Source organism: Biomphalaria glabrata, chromosome 4 (genome assembly GCF_947242115.1).
Source record: "Biomphalaria glabrata chromosome 4, xgBioGlab47.1, whole genome shotgun sequence".
Lineage (NCBI taxonomy): Eukaryota > Metazoa > Mollusca > Gastropoda > Planorbidae > Biomphalaria > Biomphalaria glabrata.
In genome coordinates, this window is record NC_074714.1 from 788,049 (window position 1) to 796,326 (window position 8,278).

Below are 8,278 nucleotides of genomic sequence, written 5' to 3' on the forward strand. Positions count from 1 at the left end.
CTATTTTAATTTTTCCATATCAAAATAATTGATAACCAATATATAATGGACCTCATTCACCAATCGTAAACAAACAACATTTAGCCACGCGGTTTTCTATCTCTTCTATATAATTTACGATCTCGTGTTTAATTCATGTTGGTTGTCACGTGACAGTTTTTTTTCGTTGTTTTATCAATAAGATCACGTGACTAAATGTTGTTTGTTTACAATTGGTGAATGAGGTCTATTGGCAAATTGGTTAACTTTTAATTGATTCATGTTTTTTTAGGTACAAAAAAAAATTAATGTTTAAAGTTTCAACTTGATCCGAAAATAGATGTGGGAGAAATAACAATTATCTATGGGGACGAAACCCTACATATTTAGCATATCTGTGACTGTTGAATGATTAATTTCCCTTGTTGGCTTTAAACAAAATATTTAATTATCAGTACTTAAAAATTGATTAATTGGTTATTTTTTTTTTGTTATCGATTCATGTATTTACTTCACCAAGGAATAATTGTGCAAAATTTAAGCATGATCCAAGAATGGGTATGGGAGAAATAACGTGTTAAAACTTTAGACCAGACAGACAGTGAGTTGATATAAACTGTGTAAAGACAGGTTGATTGTGTAAGTGATCTCCCAATTTAAAGTTTTGTTTTTTCAAGTTTCGTACACTTATTTTGAAATGAAGATAATTCATTCCAGACCGAACCTCATGCGTGACGTCAGGGGATGACGTCATTGACGACTAGCATTAAAACGCATATCACTCGAACAGGCGGCCACACATTTTTTTTTTACTAAGCGTATATCAACTCTCTCTGTCTGTCTGGTAAAAAGTTTGTACAGTTTTTTTTCTAAAAGTATTTTTTTATATTTTCTTTTTCATATACTAATTTTTAAGAGGGGAGGGTATTTCAAGTCACTGTCCACTGAGAGCAAACCTAGATAAAAGTCGGCGCTATTGCATGAGCAACTAAACGTGTGTCACTAGAGCAGTGTTTCACAAACTGTTTCCTTAAAGCAGGGGTCTCAAACACGTGGCCCGCGGGCCACAAGTGGCCCCGCGAAACTATTTTGTGTGGCCCGCGGACACTTCCGCAAATTCAAAAAAAAAAAAAATAGATAAAATTTACAATGACCACATAAAAGCCGTGAAATGATTTACAACTCCACAAATCAGTAAATGAGGTGTCACTGTCGCCCACCGACCGCTTAGGCTTTCAGAAGAAGCTGGGTGAACGGTGGCCTGATTCTAACCGCTGGCCGCTAGCGAGTCAGCGACAAATGTTCAACAGCAACTGATTGCCGCTGCAAAAGACTTTGTAGCATATTCCATTGTACTGGACGAGTCTACTGGTGTAACAGACACCGCATACTGTGCTGTATTCATTCGTGGGGTCGACGAAAACTTGAACATTGTTGAAGAGCTATTGGACTTACTACCCATGAAAGGAAAGATGACTGGACGCGACGTGTTTCAAGATTTGGAAGCTTGTATTGACAGGTGTGGGCTACCGTGGGAAAAACTTGTTTCAGTGGCTACGGACGGTGCACCAGCAATGTGTTCAGAGAAGGTTGGTGTTGTTGGATTAATTGTAGAGAAACGGAATCAGCTCAGCTTGGCGGGACCTTTTGCAGCCATACATTGCATTCAGCACCAAGAAGCACTCTGTGGCAAAAGTCTACAAATGAAGAACGTGATGGATGTTGTCGTGAAGACGGTGAACTTCATACGTGCACGGGGTCTCAACCACAGACAGTTTGTGTAATTTCTAGCTGATTTAGAAACGGAATACGGAGAGTTGCTGTATTGCAGTTGACGTGAACAACGTTCCAGAGGAAGTCCAGATGGATCTACTGGACCTGCAGTGTGACACTGTTCTGAAGCAAAAATACGCTGATGTTGGCGTTCCAGATTTTCTACCAGTTTCTTCCCAGAGAGAAGTTTCCAAACTTATTCTGCGCATCTGCTAGAATTCTAGCGATGTTTGGGAGTACGTACGTTTGCGAACAGTTTTTCTCCAGAATGAAGATCAACAAAACAGCATTGCGATCAAGACTGACTGATGAGCATCTGAGAGCAACCTTGCGGCTTGCCACTACACGCGACTGCATGCCTAACGTCGATGGTCTGGTCTCTGCCAAACGCTCTCAGATGAGTGGACAGAAGCATGAGTGACGAGCTAACTGCAAGTGGCCTAGTAATTATAGTTTTTTTTTTTTTTTTTTTTTTTTTTGGGGGGGGGGGGGGGATACAGTTTCTGCTTTTTTACTAGTGACAGACACAACGTCAACTTATTTTAGTAATCTAAACTGCCTGTGCATGTTATAAACTACACTAAATGTAATTAATAATTATAAAAACTTTATTTTAGCATTTAACTGCAGTGTTCGTAAAATTTAATGGAAAAACATACTCTTTTCGTGGTGCGGCCCGCTGACTGGTTGTTACTTCCCACTGCGGCACACATGCTGAAATGAGTTTGAGACCCTACCTTAAAGGAACACTTCGCACGTTCTGAGTATTTAACTGAGCACTTCGCATACTAAGACTGTGTGTCTTAAATATAGACTGTGTGCCTATTACATTGAAGTCTGTGTGACTACATTGAAATCTTTGTGACTATGTTTAAGTCTGAATGACTACATAACCGCCTGTGTGGCATATTCAGAGCGTTTGTGGCCTATCGAACGAACATTTTTGTTGTATTGTGGTGTAATGTTTACTATTTGTTTTATAATCGTTGTATTTATTAATCTTTGTAAAAATCGATTATAATTTTAGGAGGGCGAGATGTCACGGATGAATGTGTGTATGTATGTATGTATGTATGTATGTATGTATGTATGTATGTATGTATGTATGTATGTATGTGTGCAAACCTTTAAATACCTTGGTACTATCCTAGACAATAAACTAAATTTTACTGCAAATACTGATTATATCAGCAAAAAAGGGCAGCAAAGATTACGACTACTAAGAAAACTGTCCTCGTTTAATGTTAGCGAAAAGGCCTTGGCTATGTTTTATCACGCTCACATCTGCAATATTTTAAGTTTCAATATCACTGCCTGGTATGGCAATCTGAGCATTAAAAATAAAAATAAACTTAATAGAATCCTAAATGCTGCTAGCAAATTCATTGGCAAAAAACAAACCCCATTTGGGCAGTTGTTTGAGACAAACATCTATAAAAAAGCTAACAAGATCCTCGAAATAAAGAATCACCCTTTGTGTCAGGATTTTGTGATTTTACCATCACAAAAGAGATACAAGACACCGATAGCAAAGACAAACAGACACAAACACTCTTTTGTTCCCCTGGCAATCAAATCATTAAATAAGAACAATCTGGTATAAACTTTGTCACATGTAAATTATGAGTGAGTCTGGTGTGAATGTACACTTTGGTTTCTTATAGTTATAATGTTTTTTGTTTGGTGTAATGCACAAATTGTAAGACAAATTTCCTTACGGATAATAAAGATTATTATTATTATTATTATTATTATTATTATAATCTATTTTTACACTCTGCGCGATTGATCGGGAGTGTGTTCTCAGAGAGTGATTAGACAGAGTCCAGCTTGTGTGATATGCCTAAAGACGTATCGAGACCTAAGGTAGATTCTATCGAGTTATAAGTAGATAGAGTTATATAATAGGAAAGCTGTGACAACTACCATATGCCAAAGGCAATATTTTTTTAGTGAGCTGAAAGGTGGTCGAAATAAGCCCCCCCCCCTTTTTTTTTTCCCCGAAACGCTTTAAAGGTCAGCTTGCTTTAAATGACATAGAAGAGAGCCACTGGCAGCAGTTGACATACAAATAAAACACCAAAATTTACAATGTTTGAAATGTTCAGTTGAAACTGGAACATTCCAAAAACTAAAGCGGCCATGACCTTCGAACATTTGTTTTAACCAAACAGGATGAATAATAACAAGAGAGGGAAACAAACGCTTTTGTAACGTTTAGACGTAAAATCAAGAAATTCGCCCCCCCCCTCTCCCTTTTTAAGGCCTACTAAAATACTTTGATAAACGCAGAAGATAGATTTCTTATGATTTCTTATACTGAAGAGCGTGACATGTGACCATATATCTATGCATCAGTCAAGCAGAAGACAGTGAAAAAAATCCGTGGCCTGGAGTGGGAACAATGTCTCCGTTATCTTCATAATTAGATTTACATGATGCGAAGTGAAAGAAGATAAAATTGCAGCACTGTCATGAGAAGAATGAATCTTCGGTTACATTAACAAATTTTATTTCTTTTTGAGCTCATTCGGAGGGGCCTGCTGAGTGATATAGCGCTTGGCTTCCGAACCGGGCGTCACGGGTTGAAATCCTGGTAAAGACTGGGATTCTTAATTTCGGTAAGGGTACCTGACATTAGTTTTGGAAACGTAAAGGCAGTTGGTCGTTGTGCTGGCCACATGACACCCTCGTTAATCGTAGGCCACAGAAACAGATGACCATTACATCGATCTGCCCTATAGATCGCAAGGTCTGAAAGGGGAACTTTACTAGTTCATAGGGCGTGTGAATGGGGGATATCTGGATTCTGGAGATACTAATTATGGCAGTGATGCCTAGCTTACGGGCCTCTGGCATCTCCGGCACGTAAAAGGACCCCATATCTCAAATAGATCAAGGACTTTTCAATTCTAAACACGGCACTGAGGTTGGATAACTATTGACTAATGGGAAGTTGGAAACCTCTATTATGTAAATGCTCTCGTGTCGTTTTACGGTGTGAAGGTACGCTATCATTTGATGGAATGGGTGATTCAATGGGGAGATGAATGGTTTATGTATTAATAGTTACATAGCAAGTGACCTAGCTAGGGGGGGGGCGGAGGTACCTCATCAGGTGACATCCGTCAGTGCTGACACCACGGTGAATAAATTTAACTTTTGCAAAAGAAAGCTACAAATATTTTTTTTAAATTTATTCCTACTTAATGTTCAAATAACAGAATGAACTGAACATTCCTATTAGTCGTTGGGCAAACAAAAAAAGTGAAACAAAGGCCATTATGTGATCAAACCCACGACATTGTTGTTATGCTATGCTCGATCAACTTAGCTATTCAGCTGTCACAATCCGCATATACATGGGAGGTTACCCCTGCTGGATGTGAAAGTCATTTAGAGGGTTGGATCACTGGCGAGCAACTCCAAACCCTAGTTCAGTCTCTTGACGACTGGAACATCTTATGTAATAGTGGAGGATTAACATACTCTCCAAAGAGTCACAACTCAGAACTTTGGGAATCACTGGTATAGCATGCAACCAGGTGCTCTCTTCTATGTCAGCCAAGGAAAGTTGAAAGTGGTCTTTGAAGCGTTTATAATAAAAACAAATATGAACCAGAGTACAAAGCTAAGAGCATAGTCACCCGATGATAACAAATTTTGCAATCTTTCCAGTTCCCCCCCCCCTCTCTCTCTCTGACTCTCTGTAGCTCACCTCCATCAAATGACTAAACTAATATCTTCTTTAAATTTCCTTTTATTGAAAGTCGAGTCTTATGTTCGTTTCCGTGCTTGTCTTTTTTTTTTAAATAATTGTTTATTATTTAGAATTTTATAATAAAACTCTCTGCTTAAAATCCATAATAGAAGTTTTCATTGAAAAATTAAAGAAAATTGATATAAGCACGTTTCATTTTCCCAATTTATTTATTTATTTTTTTTTAAAGGGGGGTGCGTGCCTTGTTTGACATTAATGTTTTGCATGTTTCAGATGTTCCTCCAGAATTGAAAATAATTTACTTCCTAGTCCTAACCTCTCGCAAGACGATGGGGGATGGGAGCTAGCAGTGTATGAACCTGCGACCATCGACAAGTCCGAACAACAGTCTAGCGCGCATAGCGTGCGACCAGGCAGCCATCCTACATGTATGCTAAGAATCGTTGTTTGTTTTTAAGCCAAGGATAAGAGGTCAATTGGGGTCGACATTCCAAAGTCAGGACAGGACTGTATTTGACCAGTTGTTCTGCTACACATCCACACATACGAGTGTGTGTACACGTTGTTTTGTTTTATTTATTTATTTATTTTATTGTCACGTGACCAGGAGACCTGGTCCCAAATGAGGCAGGATTGCCTGGGTACTTATCTTATTTTATATAATACAGGCGTTACTTCAACAAATAACATGATCACGTCCTACGCGTCATGCATTCAGTCATGCATATTAACCAATGACTTACATTCTACCAAGTCACTGGTTTTCCTGGCTAGCTCAGGCAACCCATTCCATGCTCTAATAGCGCTAGGGAAGAAGGAGCATTTATACGAATTTGTCCTAGCATATAGGACGAGGAATGTGCATTTATATTTGTGTTATTCTGAGTATTTTATTAAATTTGTTTTTGTATTTGAAGATTATGGTTCAGTGTTTTATGTATGCGTGCGTGCGTGCGTGAGAGAGAGAGATAGAGAGAGAGAGAGAACCTATTTGTGGATCCTTTAAAGCCAGACATTGCCGATAATAATTCATTCTATAAAGGATTGCTTAGGCTGCTTTTCAAAATCATGCATTCTTTAATGCGTTGCATATATTGTTTTCTTTTAAAGAGCATTATATTCGTTTTCAACGTTTTTTTTTAAAGATCTTCGTGTTAAGTAAGACATCTCTGTCGCGGAGCATTTTTAATATTTATATATAGATATATATAAAGTAGTGAGGGGCGAGTCGATTGTTGCTGAAATTATCCTATTGGATAAACTGGCTTCTAGAAAAGAATTCATTTTATACAGTTTTCATGTTGTGTGGAAATCCTTTCGTCATGCCGATTCTTGTGGTCCCCGGATACAGTATGAGAAACATTGAGTTAAGTGCTATGTGAACTAATAGAGCGTGACTAGTCACCTTTTTTTCAAGTTTAATGAAAAACAACACAGCTAGTTTCTAAATACTAGCCACGCAAGTGAAACTCATAAGCCTATACTAAAATCTTAAGCTATAGCACATGACAATAAAAAACACGACCCAAAATACACATGTCAACATTGCGACTTGAATTGAAACATTTGATCGTATAGGATCATCATACACATGCGCACTAACACAAATACACACACACACACAGATACAAACATATGCAATTATTTCCTATGAACATATTCATGTTTTGGTTTTGTGATGAAATAAGAGAAGCAGTACAGAAATTAATAATTGAAATGACCAAGCACTACTCGTGCCCTAGACTGTTGAACCATTGGGATACCACACATGATCTGTCGACCATCTTTCTCCATTCCTCTCTATCTTTTTACTTGGCTAGAATCTCTTTCAATTACAGGCCCGACCATTCATTTACCTTGTCCTCCCAGAGTCCATCGCTTTCTCCGTCTGCCTCTTTATTCTGGTGCTGTTTAATGAAGGAAGATCTTTGCAAGAAATGAGGCCTTGTGATTTGGACATAAAGTTTTAGTTTGAGTTTTTTGACAGTTGTTAGCAGGTCGTCTTGGGGTACAATCTGAGTTTTGATCTTAATTCTTATCTGTTCCTTTGTGATGCTGACTTTGTATGGGATGTCTAGGATCCTCATATATTAAATATATATCATCTAAATTTCACTTCTAGGACCTTTCTCTCTAGTCCCACAGTCAGCGTCCAAGATTCACACACATAAGAATGTGGCCAGGGAGCGTGTCGGTCTGAATTTAGTGTCGAGGGTTATGCTTTTGTCTTTTCAAGTTGTTTCAATTTTTTGCAGGTGCAGCTGTCATTTTTCTCCACAACCTTATCTCCACATTTCTTCACATTCCCAAATTAGCTTTCTTATCTTCACAATTTCATCTCCACATTATTATATTCACATTCTCATATTAACATTCTTATCTCCACATTTTCATCTCTACATTCTCATCTTCACATTCTTCTTTCTATATTCGGTGTTTTAGTTTGTAATACATCAAATAAAATGTGATTGAAAAGTTATTGACTTTTAATTTAATGTATTAACTGAACAAAATAAATAAGTATTTTAAAACATCATAAATCATGCAATGCAACGCGCATTCCGTTCAAACTCTTTCTGCATCCCTTGGGATTCGCGTAGGCTACCAGACTTTGGAAAAACTGTGTTAGAAGAGACAATTAGCTGGCCGAGTCTAGATGAAACATTAAGGAATGTGTATGACCATTTCAAAAAGTGTAACAATTACAAAGTTATTTTAAACAAGGTTACAAAGACAGTTGGTATGGAAACACAAACTCAAAATCAGCACCCGAAGTGGTCTATCCAGGCAGGTAAAAAGGCAGAT